Source organism: Chiloscyllium plagiosum, chromosome 24 (genome assembly GCF_004010195.1).
Source record: "Chiloscyllium plagiosum isolate BGI_BamShark_2017 chromosome 24, ASM401019v2, whole genome shotgun sequence".
In the NCBI taxonomy this organism is placed as follows: Eukaryota; Metazoa; Chordata; class Chondrichthyes; order Orectolobiformes; family Hemiscylliidae; genus Chiloscyllium; species Chiloscyllium plagiosum.
This window is the reverse complement of record NC_057733.1, coordinates 14,412,155-14,431,074: the sequence shown is the minus strand read 5'-3', so window position 1 is coordinate 14,431,074 and position 18,920 is coordinate 14,412,155.

Here is an 18,920-nt window from a genome sequence, read left to right as displayed (position 1 = left end):
AAGGATGTTGCCAGGGTTGGAGGATCTGAGCTACAGGGAGAGGCTGAACAGGCTGGGGCTGTTTTCCCTGGAGCGTCGGAGGCTGAGGGGTGACCTTATAGAGGTTTACAAAATTATGAGGGGCATGGATAGGATCAATAGACAAAGTCTGTTCCCTGGGGCCCAGGAGTCCAGAACTAGAGGGCATAGATTTAGGGTGAGAGGGGAAAGATATAAAATAGACCTACGTGACAACCTTTTCACGCAAAGGGTGGTACGTGTATGGAATGAGCTGCCAGAGGATGTGGTGGAGGTTGGTACAATTGCAATATTTAAGAGGCATTTGGATGGGTATATGAATAGGAAGGGTTTGGAGGGATATGGGCCGGGTGCTGGCAGGTGGGACTAGATTGAGTTGGGATATCTGGTCGGCATGGACGGGTTAGCTGAAGGGTCTGTTTCCATACTGTACATCTCTATGACACTATGACTCTAAGGTAATGGCCTGGTAAACCTAACCTGAATTGTTTCCAAAGTGTCTGCATCCTTCATTAAATCAGAACATCAAAACTGCATACAATACAGATGTGGTCTCACTAATGCAGTGCATAACTGAAGCATTATCTCTCTACTTTTGTATTCAATTCATCACACAATACATGATAACATTATATTAGCTTTCTAATTACATGCTGCACTTGCATGTTAACGTTTTGGTGATTCCTGTACTAGGGATCTCAGATTCCTCTCCATCTCAAAGCTTTGCACCATTTAGATGGCATGCTATTTAAAAATTCTTTCTCCAAAAATGGAAACTTTCATATGTCCCACATTATACTTAGTTTGCATGCTTACTTGGCCTATCTTTATCCCTTTGCTGCCTCCTTATGTCTTCTTCATAACTTGCCTTCTGTCCTACTTTGGCATCATACCTTTGGTTGCTCTATCCAGGTTATCTATAAATTGCAAAAGGTTAGAGCCCTGACACTTATTCTATCATGGCAACTAGAAAATGAATGACTCAGTTATGACTATACTGTTTTCTGTTAGCTAGCCAATCTTCCATTATGCCAATATGTTATCCCTTACAGCACGAGCTTACACCCTGATACAGCAGTATTCATATCAGAACTGTTCTGGGAAGCCACAAATGAACGATATGGCTGCATCTCTTCCCTTGTAGGGCAGATTTGTACTTCCTTACTCACCTGATGGTGGTGACTGCTTGCTCCCTATCTCCATCTCGCCTTCATACTGCTGCATTGGGTTTACGGACAAATTGATGGCTTGTAGGTTTGTGTACATCTCAAATATTTCACGAGAATCACCAATCTCTTGATAGATGGATGCAGACTAGAGGAAATCATAGCACTCATGACTTCGATGAACTCCAACACTGTCACCAGTCGATGAACAACTTTGAATCAATCTGATTGGTACATACCAGTCCCACAGCAGGAATTTCATTTACACATTATGCCATCACTTGTGTTATTATTTTAATGAACTGTTACTTTGCTGTGATTCTCATCTGGAGTATAATATTTGAACTGTTTCTAGTTTCAGTCTTTAAATATAATTTTGCTATTCGTCCTCAAGCCAACTGATTCAGAAACTTTGGCATTACTGTAACAGTCACATATGACTGTGAATCATGGGTTGCACAGGAAAGCACTGCAGGTACATGGAATTGCAAAGTCACTGGTTCAATCAACCCAATCAATATCACAAATAGTTGAATAGCAGGTGCACTTGGCTGATTTGCATTGAATACTTGCTAAAAATGGTAGGTCATTAAAAAGAAATATATTTCAATTTGCCAGAGGTAACAATATCTGCAACTCTATCATCAACAGCTCCTTATTAAGGCATACTGTTTGTTTAACACTGCTGCAGTTGATGTAACACTACAGTTATGCTGAATGTCAGTTATTATAACAAAATACACCTATTTTCTTCTTTTTTAAGAATGCAGCATTCTTTCTGCATTGACTTGCTTGTCAATTTCTGGTCACTTACATATTGTTAGAAAAATTCAGCCAGTCATCTCTGTGGATTTGGACTTAGTTAGAAATAGTATTTTCAGCAATCAGATTCAACAAGAAAAATGTCTAGGGTGAAATCATTATAATAAAGAAAGCAAAGGATAATAACAATTTATATTTTTCTTCGGGATTTCAATGTTGATCCAGAAAGTCCCAGGATAAGAGATAATCAAATTTTGGAAGTATTTTAGACGCCTGTGACTTCTCATTTTAAATACACGCTCAATCCCTAATAAGATCTATCATCCCACATCAGTTTAATGTATTTACTTCAACTGTGTTGTCCTGGGAGATGAGAGTCTGAGCAGACTACTTTTCAATTTGTTTTGGGGGCAGGTGGCTAAAAACGTTTTGACAGGTATCCATTAGTGTATTCCTGACGGCCACACTCTTTGTCATTATTAGTGGTTAAAACACAGGCACCTAAGTACCACTGAAATATTTTGTATTAAGACCAAGAAGTTAAAGAACATTTTTTCAAGTCAGGTTGCAGCCAAGATGGTCATCATAAACAGCAGAATGGCTAATTGCCAAGAAAAATGGATGAATTTCAAAGTCTAACCCCTGATGTTTTTTCAACCAGCAACAAAATAGAGCCAGCAAAGAACTGGAACTTAAAGTAATATTCTGTATTTATTATCAGTAATAAATCTTTATAGATTGCTGTGAAAGGGATTGCGAGATCGTATTGGGAATCCTTTGTGTAAAACATAGAAAATGATTTCATTTTAAGAGTCAACAGAGTGATTGCGTATGTAACAAGAGATGGGCAGCTAATATGAAATTTTCATTGTATTGATGGTCACTGCAGGTTGAGCTGTTTACAATGCACAAACTTTAAAATACATCCTTACCTTTTGTATTTTGGATTTTATTAAACTATTGTAAAAAGTATAAAATTAAAACCAGCAGACTTAATTATTATACTCATTATACTTATCATTATTTCCAAAGAATCTTTACGAATAAGTGCAGTGCACCACAATTTGAATGAGTGGAAAACCACCTCTAAATTAAAAAGTTCCTGAAATGCAATTTGTAGAATGTATCAGTGACTATGGTGGTGGTGGTGTTTACAGTTAACGTGGAGAGTTGATGTTATTGTGATAATAGGGTACTAGAGGTTTGGACTCTCTTCCATAAGCAGCAGTTGATGTTAGATCAGTTATTAATTTCAAATTTGATATTGTTATCTTTTCGCAGTAGTATGAAGGGAAATGGGCCAAAGGTCAATACAGTTAGGCCACAGAGCAGACATGATCTCACTGAATGATGGACCAGGCTCATAGGGCTGAATGGTCTACTCCTGTTCCTATCTCCTAATGTCCATTAGGAGCAAGACCGTAATAAGATCTGGCAGAGCTTGAATATATTTTGAGAATACCTGTGTTATTGCATATGTTTTCTGTTGTTGATTAAACCCTTAATTGAATACATTTGGATTAACAGAACGTGAAGAGTTAATTTTAAGACAATAATTATGTTAGGTATTTTAGGAAAAAGCTCATGAGTGTTATACTCAAGTGATAACCATATGTAAATGTATCCCTTTGCTTTGTAAATGCTGACAATTCTAATATCTAAGCAGAACAGGCTATACATATATGGTTATTATTCTTGATAAAGTCGAATATCCAGGAATGATATATGGCATTGAATATCTAATATCTCCTTAAATCCCTGTACAAAGGCTTCCATCATAATTGAATGGATGACTTTCATACATTTTATGCTCATGGTAAACCTGTATCAGTTATTGTGTGTGATCATTTATTCCCACCTTTGTATGTCTCCTTTGAAAGAACAACAGCCAGAACATCTAGTTTGGTTAAGCAAGTTTTATGGATGGAGTGAGTTGGATCAGCCAAATTGCCTTGTCTGGCTTCATGTTTTCTTAGCTATTTTTATGTAGCTGAGTTAAGTCCATCAACATAAGCCATCGACCAAATTTAGAGTTTCTCAAAATAGAGAGTGAAGGGACAGAATCCAACAGATAACAAATGGAGATCATATTTTGAGGAATTCACTTCAAATTCAGGGCACTTAGCTATAAAACCAATTAAATCTGATCTGTTTTGTATGCTCATTACAACATTGCTAGAACTGACTGTTTATACAGAAAATACTATTGGGGTTTGTATTAACATTGCTGACCATTCTCTTCTGCGCTTTTTTACATAAGAGTATTATGTAGTTGCCCTGCTTGTTTGTGGGAATAGGAAACACTTCCTCTGAAACTAGGTATAACATCCAAAGTAATTGTGTTCTGAAGCTTCTCATGTGCTTATGTAATGAGTGGAATAACATTACTCATATATCATTACTCATTCTGTTCTCTGAACCACTAAATAATCACTTAATCCAAGTCACAGTAATTCAGTTTGGTTAGCAAGCATAACATTTGTTGCATGACACTATTATCTTACAACTTTGCACATTTAATAAAATTGAAAGCCATGTCACTGTTACTGGTTCTAAATTAGTTATACTCTGGTTCAATGGTTATGCTAATTTTGATGTCTCTGACATTATGTGCTACTCAACATCCTTGTGTCTTGCATTTAATAAGTTTGGGGGAGTTGAAAGAGCAAAGAAAGGCAAAGTGCTTTCAATACTTAAGAGTTTTTACAAGCAATCCGGTTATCCCACCATTAACACTTGGCATCTGTTACTAAGCTTGGCATAAACTTGTATCACCAGCTCTTCTTCATCTTATATGCACAATCCTAATTGTAATTACACCTGAGCTCATGATCCGCATCTGCTTCAGGCAGTATTCAATGGAAACAAATGTTCTGGCTTGTTTGCCCAAGGCAGCTAATAGGCAACTTTGATGGATATCCCACTCAGCTGTTGAAATGTATTCTTTCCATTTTTGATTGAACTAAGGTAGCATCACTTTTAACAGTATTACTTCACAGGAGAAAGCTATTTTTCAATGAACTGAAGACAGAGTGTAAATTGCTTAACATTATGCTATTTTTAACATTGTGATTTGGTTTAGGTTTGTTTTTGTGACTCTTGTGAATGAAGGCAGCATGAGGCAAATATTGACCTGCTGGATCTTTGATTTATTTTTGGCTGTGCACGACATGTCTTAATGATGTAGTGTACTTTTTTTCAGAAGACCTGTCTAGTCAGCTCTGCATTTAGTACTTCTAAATAGTCATTTTTAAAATTAAGTATACGTTTAAATGATTAATTGATTGTTTTGGAACAGACTTTTTTTTAAAAGAAGTCATATTTACTATTGTAACAAGCCTTCTTTCTGACGTTGCCTCACCCCGGTTCTGATTGACATTTGGAACCCTGTATGAAAGGCTTGATCTAAAAAGATAAACATTTTTGAGCGCGTGATGGAATGGTGTGAATTTTCACAACAAGGGGCAGAATTCCATGTTGGCAGTGGGGCTGACTGTGGGGTTCAAGAGCTGGCAACAGTGCCACACTGCCCCTTTCTGGGAAGGTTCACAAGATTCGAGTACCCATCAGCCTAGAATTGACCATCATTGAGCCTTTCCCTGGATCTAGAATAGGTAGAAATCCAAAAGAGTGTTGTTGGTGAATCCCAGGCTGGCAGTTCTCCAATGCTGGTCAGGCCGCTGAGATCTGTGGTTGCTGCTGGCAATGCAGCCAGAGACAGACTTAGGATTGATGTAATAGCCAGACTATTGGTTAGTAAGGGCAGGTTGGGGAGTTGTAAGGAGACAGTAGCTGGATCAAGTGAGAAGGAGTATCTTTCAGAAGGCTCTCCCTTTCCAACACAAAGTTCCTCGATCTGACACTATACACTTGTAAGAGGCATCTGCCTGAAAGTAGCTTTTCAGCATCCCTGTATGGAGACTCCCCTACCTGCCCTCAAGTTGAAAACAATACAATGAAGTCTTTCACTTGGCACTAATTGTCCTCTTAATCACCTCAGTTTGCAAGGCGGTAGGATGGCCAATCATGTGTCTCCTCACCTTCATCAGGTTTAGACAGGAGGGCCAAGACACCTCAAACCACAACATTAACTCCATTCCCCCAACTAATTAAACACCTTCCACCTCCAAACACACCACTGGAGTGATATTAAACTCTGTACTGTGTTTGAATGTATCCTGATGTAAAACACTGACAATGAACAACTTTGATATCCGAATCAGCTTGTGACTGACACTACTGATCATGTGAATAATTCACCAGCACCATCATTTTCAAATAGCTGGTCTGTCACAAAATCATTGTGTACTGACATACCAGAACAGGCAAGTTTTGTATAATGCATGTGTTGCTTCATGCCAAAGCTTACACTACAATAAACAAGAACTTGCACTGAAGAAATACTTGTTTCTATGACTGCCAGACAGATCTAGAAGTCTATCTTTTAAAAGGCATCTGGTTTGAATATTGTTAATCCACTAGCAGAAGGTCCTGACAGGAGCTAGTAGATCCATATAGTCAAAAATGTATCGTCATGCAAGCCAACATACAAACACAAGAATCTGTAGACAATTGTTTAACAACCAAAAATATTTTGTAATTTGCCTGAAAGTCTGTCTCCAGGGTAAGCAGAATTGTTAGTACTATAGATTACCATCCATGATGGAAAACAGGAAACATTATAGATGTGAGGATAACTGCGCTTTGGCAATTTAAATGCTTGTTATTAAATTGAAACCGAAACAGGAAAAATAATTTTAACTAAAGTTACTGAGGAATCTTTTACTTAGCCTGAATCATGCATGCAGTTTCATTTGACTTGAAAATAAAGTCAAAAAGGACCTACCCCCCCCCCCCCCCCCCCCACCACCATTCTTCCCAAATTTAAACCGTTCCTCGTTCAGTGCGCTCTGCTCATCTTTGAGGTGATTAAATGGACAAACCCACAGGACTCCCTCACAGGCAGCATCAAAGCACTGTTCCCATTCCTAGCGTTATGCCATTCTCTCTACAACTGTGTTTTGTTGCAATGCTAACCCTTTCTACCTCAACAAAAATGGGCGACCCCAATATTTTCCTAGCCATCTCCAAAAGGGAAAAGGATGTCTTCTATGGCATCGACCTAATGCTTAAAATCACGACGATCATGAAGCTCAGCTCAATTTCGTTGACCACTAAACCAAAGCAAAAGCCCAAAGTGCTCCTGTAAAATTGAATTATTTGAGGCAATGAAGGAAGAATAAATGTTAACTTCTGGAATCCTACCAGATGGTGCAATATTTCACATCAAAACACTGTGAAAGTGATGGCCTGTCACTGTGATTTCTAGGATAGAAAATAACAAACAATAAATGCATTTCCCATTGCATGCTTCCGATTTATAAAATGCTTCAAGCTTATGCATGAATACAAAAGACCTACCCTTTAACTGTATTATTTGATGTTTACCTTATTGCATTTGCCTCTGAAAACCTTTAATATCAATATTCATATTGTCAAAGGTATATCTTCTCTATTGATCACAGTGAACCAGTGATTAAGGCCACAGAGACTACATAATGTCAAAAGATGTGCACTACAGATCCTCTCCTGTTAGATTTTGGTCCTCGCGGAGTTAAGTTTCAGAATCCCCAGGGTTTAGCTATGCGATGTCAGATCCATTAAAGCTGAGACTGTCCAATTTTCTTTAACAGGCTTTGTTACTGCGTCTATAGCCAGAATAAATGCCTTAATTCTGTCCAAGCTCATTTCCAACTAAGGTCACTGAGATGAAACAAAAGCACCTGAACACATTATTTCTATGCAGCTTTGTGCTTGTCTCAAAAAAAATTTAGCTTTTCCAGAAGTAGTAGACTTAATTTCTCAAAGTAAATTAACATTGTTTTCTCTCACAAGCCTCGATAATTAGAAGAAGGATCCAATTCAAACCACAAGTTCAGGTTCTTAATAATTTCACTAAAACCATTGGAAGATAATTGCATTTGGTTGGCAGCTACTTTAATTTCATTTTAAAAGTGTAATTTTATTCTGTCTATGCCCACAAACCAGGCGACAGCATTTCAGAAAATTATCAGTGGACCAATAAACCGTTAACCATGTTATATATAGCCATTGTGTTCTGGGTCATGCAGAACTGTGACATATGATAAGATAAGACTGAGGGAAGTTAACTGCCTTTATCTATTCATTTGCATGAATATATTAACTTGGCTTGGGAATGTTTAGAATGTAGGAGAAGTGGTTTCAGTTGTGTTTTTTATTATCTTGACCTCCTTGTTGTAAAACATGTTCAGGTCCTCTTAACATTGACTGTTACACAATGAAAACACAAGTCATTACCCCATGACTGGACAACTTTCATACTTTCATGCTTTGGTGCAAGGCCAAGAGCAACAGTACCGAAGAGCTAACACACACAGAAAAGGGATATTACTGCACTAACAACTGTCAAGGGAGCCAGAAAGCGACTGTTCATTTTACCAATGACCTCTGCGTCACTTCTCTCCAATTTCTTTTCTTAATAACTCTTCATGGATCTTCCTGCAGTATAACTGAAAGTTTTCTTTAACAATCATTGTGGCTTTATTCCTGATACACATAGAAGGTTCTGAATTGGAATGTTCCTTTGGTATGCAAATTACCCCTTTAGCTTGTTGTCCCCATAAAGACATCACTGTCCAGAGAATGAGTCATTATCTGGATGGAGGAGATTGGCCTGAAACTATGAGTGCAGTCTAATGTTAAAGCAACATTGTGATATTCATCTGCCAAAGTTCAATGGGGGTCTGTTCAGTTATCAGACTCCTGCAGTGCCTCATTATATGTAAATATAGTCTTGCATAAGTAAGAAATGTCTTTGGTTTGTTTCTTGGATCGAGTCAAACTCCAATGCTTGCTTGTTTCTTCACATGCCATTGTACAGAACCAAACAGCTTTAGTGACTATGTATTTAGAGATATTTTTATGAATATGCCATATTTTTGAAATTGAAAAAAGCTGTCAATTTTCCCATATAAACACTTGATTTACTTAAATGAATTTTAGAATTGTTTGAGTATTTCTAACAGTGACACTGGATTTTAAACTACTTTGGGAATTTTGCAGGCTTACTTTATTGTGAGCTCTTTTCTGTTAAAAATGCTACGGGCACTTGCAGCCCAGTGGGAGTGTGTCTTTTATACTCCCATGCTTGAGCTCTGCTTTGCCTCACAGAGAGTGCTTTGTGTGGGCTGTATAGCTCATTGCACTCCAAAAATGGTACCAATATCAAAAGATGTATACAATATAACTTCTCTGTAAAATGGAACAGGAATCTCAGCAGATTAACACCATGCTGATTTAAAGCAGTTGGCTATCATCATAGGATCCAGTCAGCTCTCTGCCTCTCAAACCAGAAAAAGGCTACAGAAGACTACACTCTCTAACCATATTGTTTAAAAAAAAACATTCATTAGCCATTTCGAGAAAGACATCCTTTAGTTACTGTTAGTCTTAAGTGGTCTTAATGGGAGACAACATTCTAAATATTATGCAGTTATCCAAATTTTCCTTCAGTAATTTTCCATTATATTGAATGCATTTTCCTCTCTCCTTATAACCATATCTGTTAAAACACACCAGTGTATGTCTAATTCTAAGAATGCTCTTTCTACAAAACTTGTCAGCCAAAATTTTAATGTAAAATTAATTAAGTGATCATGTTATCCATTAACAAAGTCATTGTTTAAAACATAAATTCACTCCCAAATTATGATATTGATTAACTTATCATTTTAAATTATAAAGGAGCAGAAATAAAATCAATAAGTCTGGACTGCATTTTTTAAAGAGATGCATTGGAATAAATAAATTGACTTAAATTGTAGACATCCAATACTTGGCTTAGACAGGGTAATATTTCAATATAATTTAAAAACAGCCCAGTTGGCTCTCAGAAAATGTGCACCTGACTTAACTATAGTTCCAATCCAAGTAAAAGATTCCAATGCACTTGCTATGCACTCCCTATAGAGTTCCTGATCCAAACAGGACAATTTAATAAAAAATCCAGGATCAAGCATAAAATGGTCCAAGTGTGCATTTCTATCTCATATTCAACATCTATACTAATGGCCTAAATTATTCAGAAGCTTTTGATCACAAACTGTCAGTGTTCATCAATAATTACTATTATCAATCTAGCAGAAATTTAGGCTCCAACATAAGGGCAGATCGGCATGACAATCCTGTGGTCTGTCATTCATTGCAACACCGAAGACTGTTCAGTTACTCCCCCACTAACCCCACAATAATACCCCCATACTCACATCCCCAAAGGCAGCAATCATTGTAATCAGTTAATGGGATGAGAACTTCCACTTCTGTCCTCTCTCATCACTGTAGAAACTTTATGAAATGACACATCCTGCTCAGTCAAGTGTAACCATACTTTTGAACAGCTACCTGTATAGCCACCTGCATAAAATGTTTGAAAATGAGATTATTTTAATGTGATTGCCTACTTGAGCAGCTTGATGACATTACTGCAGGTCCATGCTAGAAGCCTCATTGAAGAACATTCCAATCTAATGCACTATGAGAGAAGGTCATGTTCTCTCCACAGAGATCACAAGATCCCTTAGTGGGGCTTTGTTCAAAATTAGTGGCCATAGCATGCAACCTTTGCTTCTCCACGGACTATAAAATTTCAGTCATAATATTCCATTTCCATACTAATTCAGATTTGGCAACAAATATCTGATGTCTACTCACTTTTAATATAAAACATGCATTTATCAAATATCTTCTTTTTGTTCAATAATCTGAGAACAATGTATGATACAAAGACTTCCTTCTCATCAACCTGAAACATATCACTGTCACTGTCATAGCCTGAGGATGGACTTGAACACAGAACATCTGGACTTGAGTCAGGGGCACAATTATCATGCCATAACACCCTGACTAAGAAAATTAAGTTGTCCAGCTTGCATACTATGAAAATCCTTATCCAAAATTAACATTTCATTGCAAATCAGCTTGACATTAGGGCTATGACTATTAAATAATGTCACTTAAGTTGATTAGTCATAGAGTTATGATACAGATGTGAGCTCTGCACAGCTGTTCACAAGTAGGTTGCAGTCAGTTACTGATAGAATGTATACACGCACGGGTGCTTTTTCTCGCAATCTTACCTCGAAGATATTAGCGTAGTCACCAAACATCCTGTCATGATCACTGCCAGGTTAAAGCTGATTGATCTTTTCCTGTAAATCAATGTAGTATGTCCATGATGTGTAAGGATAACTTCAGTGCAATGTTAACTCTCCGTATCAACCAGGAAGATTGGGATTTTTAAGAAAATTGTGTTTTTCAGCTCAAAATGGAAAGATCAAGAACGATGCTATAATGACCAACATTGTGCATGGACTCAAAAAAAGGTCCATTTTATTTTGTAGAACTTTCTCAGTGTAGTGGTTAGAGGGCTTGAGCCATAGGGAGAGGGTGAAAAGATAGGGCTATTTTCTCTGCAGCGTCAGAGGCAGAGTGGTGATCTTATAGTGGTTTACAAAATCATGAAGGGCGTGGAATGGAGTCAATAGTCAAGGTCTTTTTTCCCAGGGTAGGGGAGTCCAAAATAAGAGGCCATAGCCTTAAGGTGAGGGGGAGGAGATTTAAAAGAGACCTAAGGGGCAGATGTTTCTTGCAGAGCATATAGTATATATGGAATGAGCTGCCAGAGGACATGGTGGAGGCTGATACAACTACAATATTTAAGAGGCATCTGGATGGGTAGATGAATAAGAAAGATTTAGCAGGATATGGGCCAAAGACTGGCAAATGGACTAGATTAATTTAGGATATCTGGTCGGCATGGACGAAGAGCCTGTTTCCGTGATGTACATCTCTATGACTCTAACTTGACCTGGAATATATAAAAATATGATACAGTTGGTTCTGACATTATGCAATAGTTCAATTCTCTTGCGATCTTGTGCTGTATGAAAATCATGCAATTGCCTCACCATTTAAACTAATCAGGTTATAGCCAATACAGGATTAGGAAAGTTCAGGTTCTGCAAATAACGGTCTAAATTCTTCAATTGCGTAAAACCAACTCACATTGAAGAAACACGCATTATAACAGAACCAACTGTATATGGAATTCCTTTAATTAAATAGTTTTATAACTAGTTGAAACATTCTTCAAAACAGGATTTTATCTAATTGGAATGAATTGAAATACACAGAAACAAACAACTCTTAAATTTTCAAGTTATACCATTCAAGTACAATGTCATGAAATTATATCTCTATTGACATCAAACTTCTTAAAATCAAACTGAATACATAGCACATGAGAAAAATAATTTTAATCATCTCTTATGTACCAGTGTCAAGACAAGTCATGAAGATAGCAAATTTCAAATGGCAGCTTCTTAGAGTGTTGACAAGAATTAACAGGAGATTGTGAAATAAATTCAAGCAAGATCCAATCTAGCATGATAAGAAAGAAAAGAAAGAAGACAGATTGTTCAATCTTTGAATGGGATATTATTCAAAACATTTCATCTGATTCCGCTTTATTATATCAGAAATGGTTAATTCCAGGTAATAGATATGATGTGATTGACTTGAGTTGGAAACTTTCAGTTGTTCAAAGAGTTGGAGTAGTGGACAATTTACTTATGCAATTACACAAACTATTCTGTGCTATTTTCTGGTTTAATTATGAACATAATATTAATTTAACTGTGGATCTTTGATGTTAATAAGCATCAGTACAAAAGTACAGAATTTGGTCATTAATATATAGATTGGATTATTTACAGTGTGGAGACAGGCCCTTCGGCCCAACAAGTCCACACCGACCCTCCAAAGAGCAACCCACCCAAACCCATTCCCCTACATTTATCCCTTCACCGAACACTATGGGCAATTTTGCTTGGCCAATTCACCTACCCTGCACATTTTTGAACTGTGGGAGGAAACCAGAGCACCCAGAGGAAACCCACGCAGACACGGGGAGAATGTGCAAACTCCACACAGACAGTTGCCTGAGGTGGGAATTGAACCCAGGTCTCTGGCGCTGTGAAGCAGCAGTGCTAACCATTGTACCAGCCCATCCACGGTGCCACCGTGCCGTTCATCCACTGTGCCGCCCATATGACCTGTGGAGAAATTGAAAGTCATGGATTCTGCAATTTTCAACCAACAAAATAGAAAATGCTGTTTAATTGTGTTCTGACATTCGCCCTTCTCTGAAGTGGTTCACAATTGGTCATTAATTAAAATCATGCAGTGCAATGCAGATCCTCATTATGTGCACTAAATCTTGATTCTGGAGAATTATTCATACACCTAAAGCATGCAATGTAAATCCAGACATTAATGCACCTCTTATATCAATGGTAAGTATATGAAATAAGTTATCACCTTAATGGTGAGATTTTAGGTTGGCTGGAAATGGTGCGGAGAAGTTAAAACTCAGCTATCACAATGTGGAATTAACCTGTATTAGGAATAGCTTCGGGTACCAGATTTAATCAGTGATGAATATCCTGAAATATCATCAGGGCTAGTGACTAGCCTTTTAATTCTGACCTTGGACTTAATTCTAACCCAAAATGAAAGGATTGAAATATACTTTGTCGTCCATTATGCCTCACTATGGCAACATATTTGAAAATCAAGTGCAATATTCCCCAACTCACAAAAGTTAGATTGTTAAAAATATGCAAACTTCCTTCACTTATTTGACTCTCAGACCCGGGTTGATCAAAAAGTATAAAAAGATACTATTTATAACACATAATTAGTAACACATACCTCGTGACAGATAAGCAGTTATTAACCATTGGCATATATATAGAACATGTGGTGATATAACACTATTAACATGAACGCTAATCCTCTTATAAACTCCCCTTTATATGCATCCTGACAAGGAAACAGAGGGAAAATTAGGTTATTGGGTGGAGGGGAAAAACTGGAAAGACAGTTCAGTCATCTTCATTCCCATGTTCTGTTTTTGAGATAATCTTGATGATTCTCCTGTTGGTCAATATATTACTCAGCATCTCTGTCTGATTGCTTCCACAAATGGATAAAAGACATCAAATAGCCAAAGTTAAAAATCACACAACACCAGGTTATAGTCCAACAGGTTTAATTAGAAGCACACTAGCTTCCGTGTTCTGTGATTTTTAACTTAGTTCACCCTAGTCCAACACCGGCATCTCCAAATCATAAAATAGCCAGTTCACTTATGAAAAAAGCCTCACATTTATCGGTTAAAAGTATCAGCTTACAACCGCTGTGGGAAAGATACAATCATTTTCTTCAGATTTCATATGAGTTTTAACTGCAGAGAATAGAAAGATCACCCTGAGCTGGGCAAGAACTGAATACTTGCCTCTTTCTGTACCTTGTTCCCTGTTCCAAGTTACTTAGTTACCTGGAAGTAATCACAGAATTGCTGGCAGGCAAAAGGCCTCTGTCATTAATAACTGGTCACTAGTCCATAGACCAACCAATTCTTTGTTACCAAAACAGCTACATTTGTACTTCCCTTAAACACAAAATTGTCTGCAACGCAATCTTCAATAACTTGCTTGCTCAAACAGTTGTTCATATGCTGACTGAAATAAGTGCTTGCTTTTAAAACATACAAGCACCTGTCAAACACTGGTTTTAAAACAGTTCTTTCTCATTTCAGCTTATAGATATAAAAGAAACACAATAAAAGAAAAAAAAGTCACAGATTTTCCACTTCACCCTGTAAGAGACCAGCACAACATTAAAATGCAGAATCTCAACTAAGTTCATAACGTCATAAGCGCAGAGGACAAATCTGCCTTAATTTGGCATTAACTTCTCAAACTTTCAAGCTAAGCCTTGGAATGATTGGAATGAGGAGCTAATGAAAGTTACACTGGCACAGCTTGAATCAGTCTTTAACATTTGTCAGCAATTAATGTCCTGTACCCCGGTCTTGGCTGAGGGTTTTTACATCACAAATAAATGATTTTGCTTCCCCCCACTCCCACCAACCACTTCCAACATGGAATCACATATTCAATATAGAGAAAAATGAGAAGTTTCAAATAGAATTTTACCTTTATTTATTTGGCATTCAAAATGGAAAATTTGGTGCCCCTTAACATTTGGCACTCTAGCGTCCACTTATACCTTCAGATCAGACCTGCCTCTACCTTGAAAACAGGAAGTCCTGCAATGCAGTGTCTCTATCTCAGATCCAGAAACACCAGGCACAGGTTCCACCTCAAGACTTGATTGGTCAGGAAGTTGCATTCATGGAGCAGCTGAACAGGTGTAGTTTCAACTTGCAAATCCTTCCAACCAACGCCAATGGCCGTTGGTCAGAGCTGGAGAAATTGCTGGTCAGCGTGTGATGGAAGGAATGTTGAAAACTTCATTATCACTGTCCATAGCTCCAGAGCACATGTAAGTATGCACATTGTCAGAGCAACATAGACTCACTGCAACAGCAACACCTTGAAATGACAAGAAATAGAACCAGAAACATCATTAGATATGATGACTTTATTGTGATCCCATAATGCCCTTTGCCTGGAATCACATATGTTCAGCTATTGGATATGTGGCTTCAGTGGAATTTTCATTTTAAAATTGTTTTTAACCTTAGGCTAAAACAAAAATAACAAAAGAGTTCTCGGAAGCCGTGATCCATCAAATTGTCGTACGAAGGAATGCAAAGACGATGCCACCATGGATGGATAATTGTAAAGAATTGGGCGCATTGATTTTAAACACGCCTAAAGGTGACATCTGCTTGCTGTGCTTGCCAGTTTAGTCTTCGTCATCATTTTCAAAACGGAAGCCACAAGAAAACGTGCGGTTTTTACTTGAAGGAATCCCAGAGCCAAAAGCAAAGTGGTAAAAAGCCAAATAAAATGAGTTAGTTCTGCAAATGTTTGGCTGATTTCAAGCTGTAGGCTTCAGAAGTCTGCCCATGTGTGTTTATGTGAAATGAAATCTGACACAAGCTAAACTTTAGCCTGAGGATGTGTTTGCCTTGAAGCAATGCTCCTTCCTGTATATTGCCCATTGATTAGAAGTTAAATTATTTGAAGTTGAACTAACAGTTCTGGTCTGACATTTTAATTGCTAAAAGCATTTTATCCTTCACCTGATGGAAGAGATAATTCAGTAGTGCAGATGAAAATTAGAAGATCATATATGCTTGTGCCTTCAACTGTCCAAGTGGGAGATTATGTAGGAGTGTGGATTGTGGGGTTAACTTCTTTACAATACGTAGTAGTATTCATAAATTTATCATAAGGACGGTGAAGTTATTTCAAATAAAACAAGTTCTGTGTTTCTGTGTTGTGTGTGAAAATAAAAGTTACTTGTGCTTTACTGGTTATACTTAAATTGACACCAAGTGATTCAAAGTAAGCTATGTCAGTTAGATTCAGAGTTCCTCGCATGTTGTGTGGTCACATGGTATTAGGATGTTGCTTCAGATAAGGGATAAGCATAAACTATTCCATGAAGTTTCTTGTAGTACAGTGATAAAGTCTCTACCCCTGACCCAGGAGTTGTAGGTTCAATCCCACCTGCTGTGGAAGTTCTTTGTTTGCAGTTATTGTGGGTTTGTGCACTGAGCTGGGAAATTGGTTTGCAGACATTCCATCCCCTTTCTAGGTGACATCCTCAGTGCTGTGGAGCCTCCTGTGAAGCGCTGCTGTATTGTGTCGGTTGGAATTTATTTGGTTTCATTCCCGTTGCTTCCGGTTGCCGATTCCAGTGTTTATTATATTGGCTCTAGGTCAATGCTTTTATTGATGGAGTCTGTAGATGAGTGTCAAACTTCTAGGAACTCTTTGACTGTCCTCTGTTTAGCCTGTCCTATTATTGTTGTGTTCTCCCAGTCAAATTTGTGATCCTTGTCATCGGTGTGTATTGATACTAGGGATACTGGTTGTGGCATTTAGCATCTGTTTGATGTTCATGAATGCGGATCGCTAGTTGTCTACCTGTTGGTCCGATATAGTGTTTCATGCATGTCCAGCTATTCTTAGCATCGATGCACACGTACAACACGGACTACAAATTCGACTGGGGACACACAACAATAATAGGACAAGCCAAACAGAGGACAGTTAGAGAGTTCCTAAAAGCTTGACACTCACCCATGGACTCCATCAATAAACACATTGACTTAGACCCAATATACCGACCACTGCAATGAACAAACGGAACCAGCATCCAGAAGCAGCGGGAACAAACCAAATACCAAATACACACCAACAGACACAGTACAGCGGCACGTCACAGGAGGCTCCACACCACTGTAGATTTCATCCAGAAAGGAGACAAAACATCTGCAAACCAATGTCCCAGCTCAGTGTACATACCTGCAACACCTGCAACCATAATCCAAGCTACAAATCTTTACACAAACCTTGTGGCTCTTTATTCTTAACAGAATGAGGGTGTTGCTGGCTAGGCAGCATTTATCGCCCGGAGGGCAGTTAAGAGTCAACCACATTGCTATCGGTCTGGAGTCACATGTAGGCCAGACCAGGTAAGGATGGCAGTTTCCTTCCCTAAAGGACATTAGTGAATCAGATGGGTTTTTCTGACAATTGATACTGGATTCATGGTCATCATTAGACTCTTAATTCATTTTTTTTAAATTGAATTCAAATCTCACCATTTGTGATGACAGGATTTGAACCCAGGTCCCAGAATGTTATCTGGGTCACGACATTAACAGTCCAGTGATAATACCACTAGGTCATCACCTCGCCCAGGTGAGTTAAAGTGAGGACTGCAGATGCTCAAGATCAATGTCAGGAGTGTGGAGCTGGAAAAGCACAGCTGGTCAGGCAGCATTTAAGGAGAAGGAGAATTGATGTTTCAGGCATAAGCCATTTATCAATTCTCTTGCTCCTCGGATGCTGCCTGACCTCAGAGCATCTGTAACCAGGTTGATTCTAAAGTATCCTGCAGTTCTGGAAAAGTAATATATAAAGACAATTTGTTACTAAGTCTGCTTAGACACTTTCCTTTAACAATTTAATTTGCTCTGCTGTTGACAGATTAATTCTCTCATCTGTCTTATTGAGTGGCAGCTCCAGAGATAGTGTGTTTGCATTCTAATTGTATCCATCCTCACCATTTTTAGAATCCTTAACTTAGCCCAAGACTCACAATAAATATGATCCAAATGTTTCCAGGCTTATAGCTGTGAAGAGCAGGAGAATCGACGTTTCAGGCATAAGCCCTTCTTCAGGGCTTTCCTGAAGAAGGGCTTATGCCCGAAACGTCGATTCTCCTGTTCCTTGGATGCTGCCTGACCTGCTGCGCTTTTCCAGCAACACATTTTCAGCTCTGATCTCCAGCATCTGCGGTCCTCACTTTCTTCTTATAGCTGTGAAGTCATTGCTTCAACTGTAGCTTAGGTGTAGCTGTTATTTGTCTTCCCTGTATGCAGGAACTCAGCTTACTCAATGTGCTTGCCTATTATATCATGAGTAAATGAATGAAGATAGTAGAGTGAGGGAATTATCATTAAAATTACTGTTTCATGATACACACCAAATTTCTTGAAATTGATTATTTCAACATTAGTTTGTAACTGACGATCCCTCCCCCATGAATGGTATAACTCCAATCCTATGTATCTATTGTGTAAGTATATAGACTGTAGGGAAATAGATGATGACACCTTGCAAAATGTCCAGATTACAGAGGAGGAAGTGCTGGATGTCTTGAAAAGCATAAAAGTAGATAAATCCCCAGGACCTGATCAGGTTAGCCCAAGAACTCTGTGGGAAGCTAGGGAAGTGATTGCTGGGCCTCTTGCTGAGATATTTGTATCATCGATAGTCACAGGTGAGGTGCCGGAAGACTGGAGGTTGGCAAACATGGTGCCACTGTTTAAGAAGGGCGGTAAAGACAAGCCAGGGAACTATAGACCAGTAAGCCTGACCTCAGTGG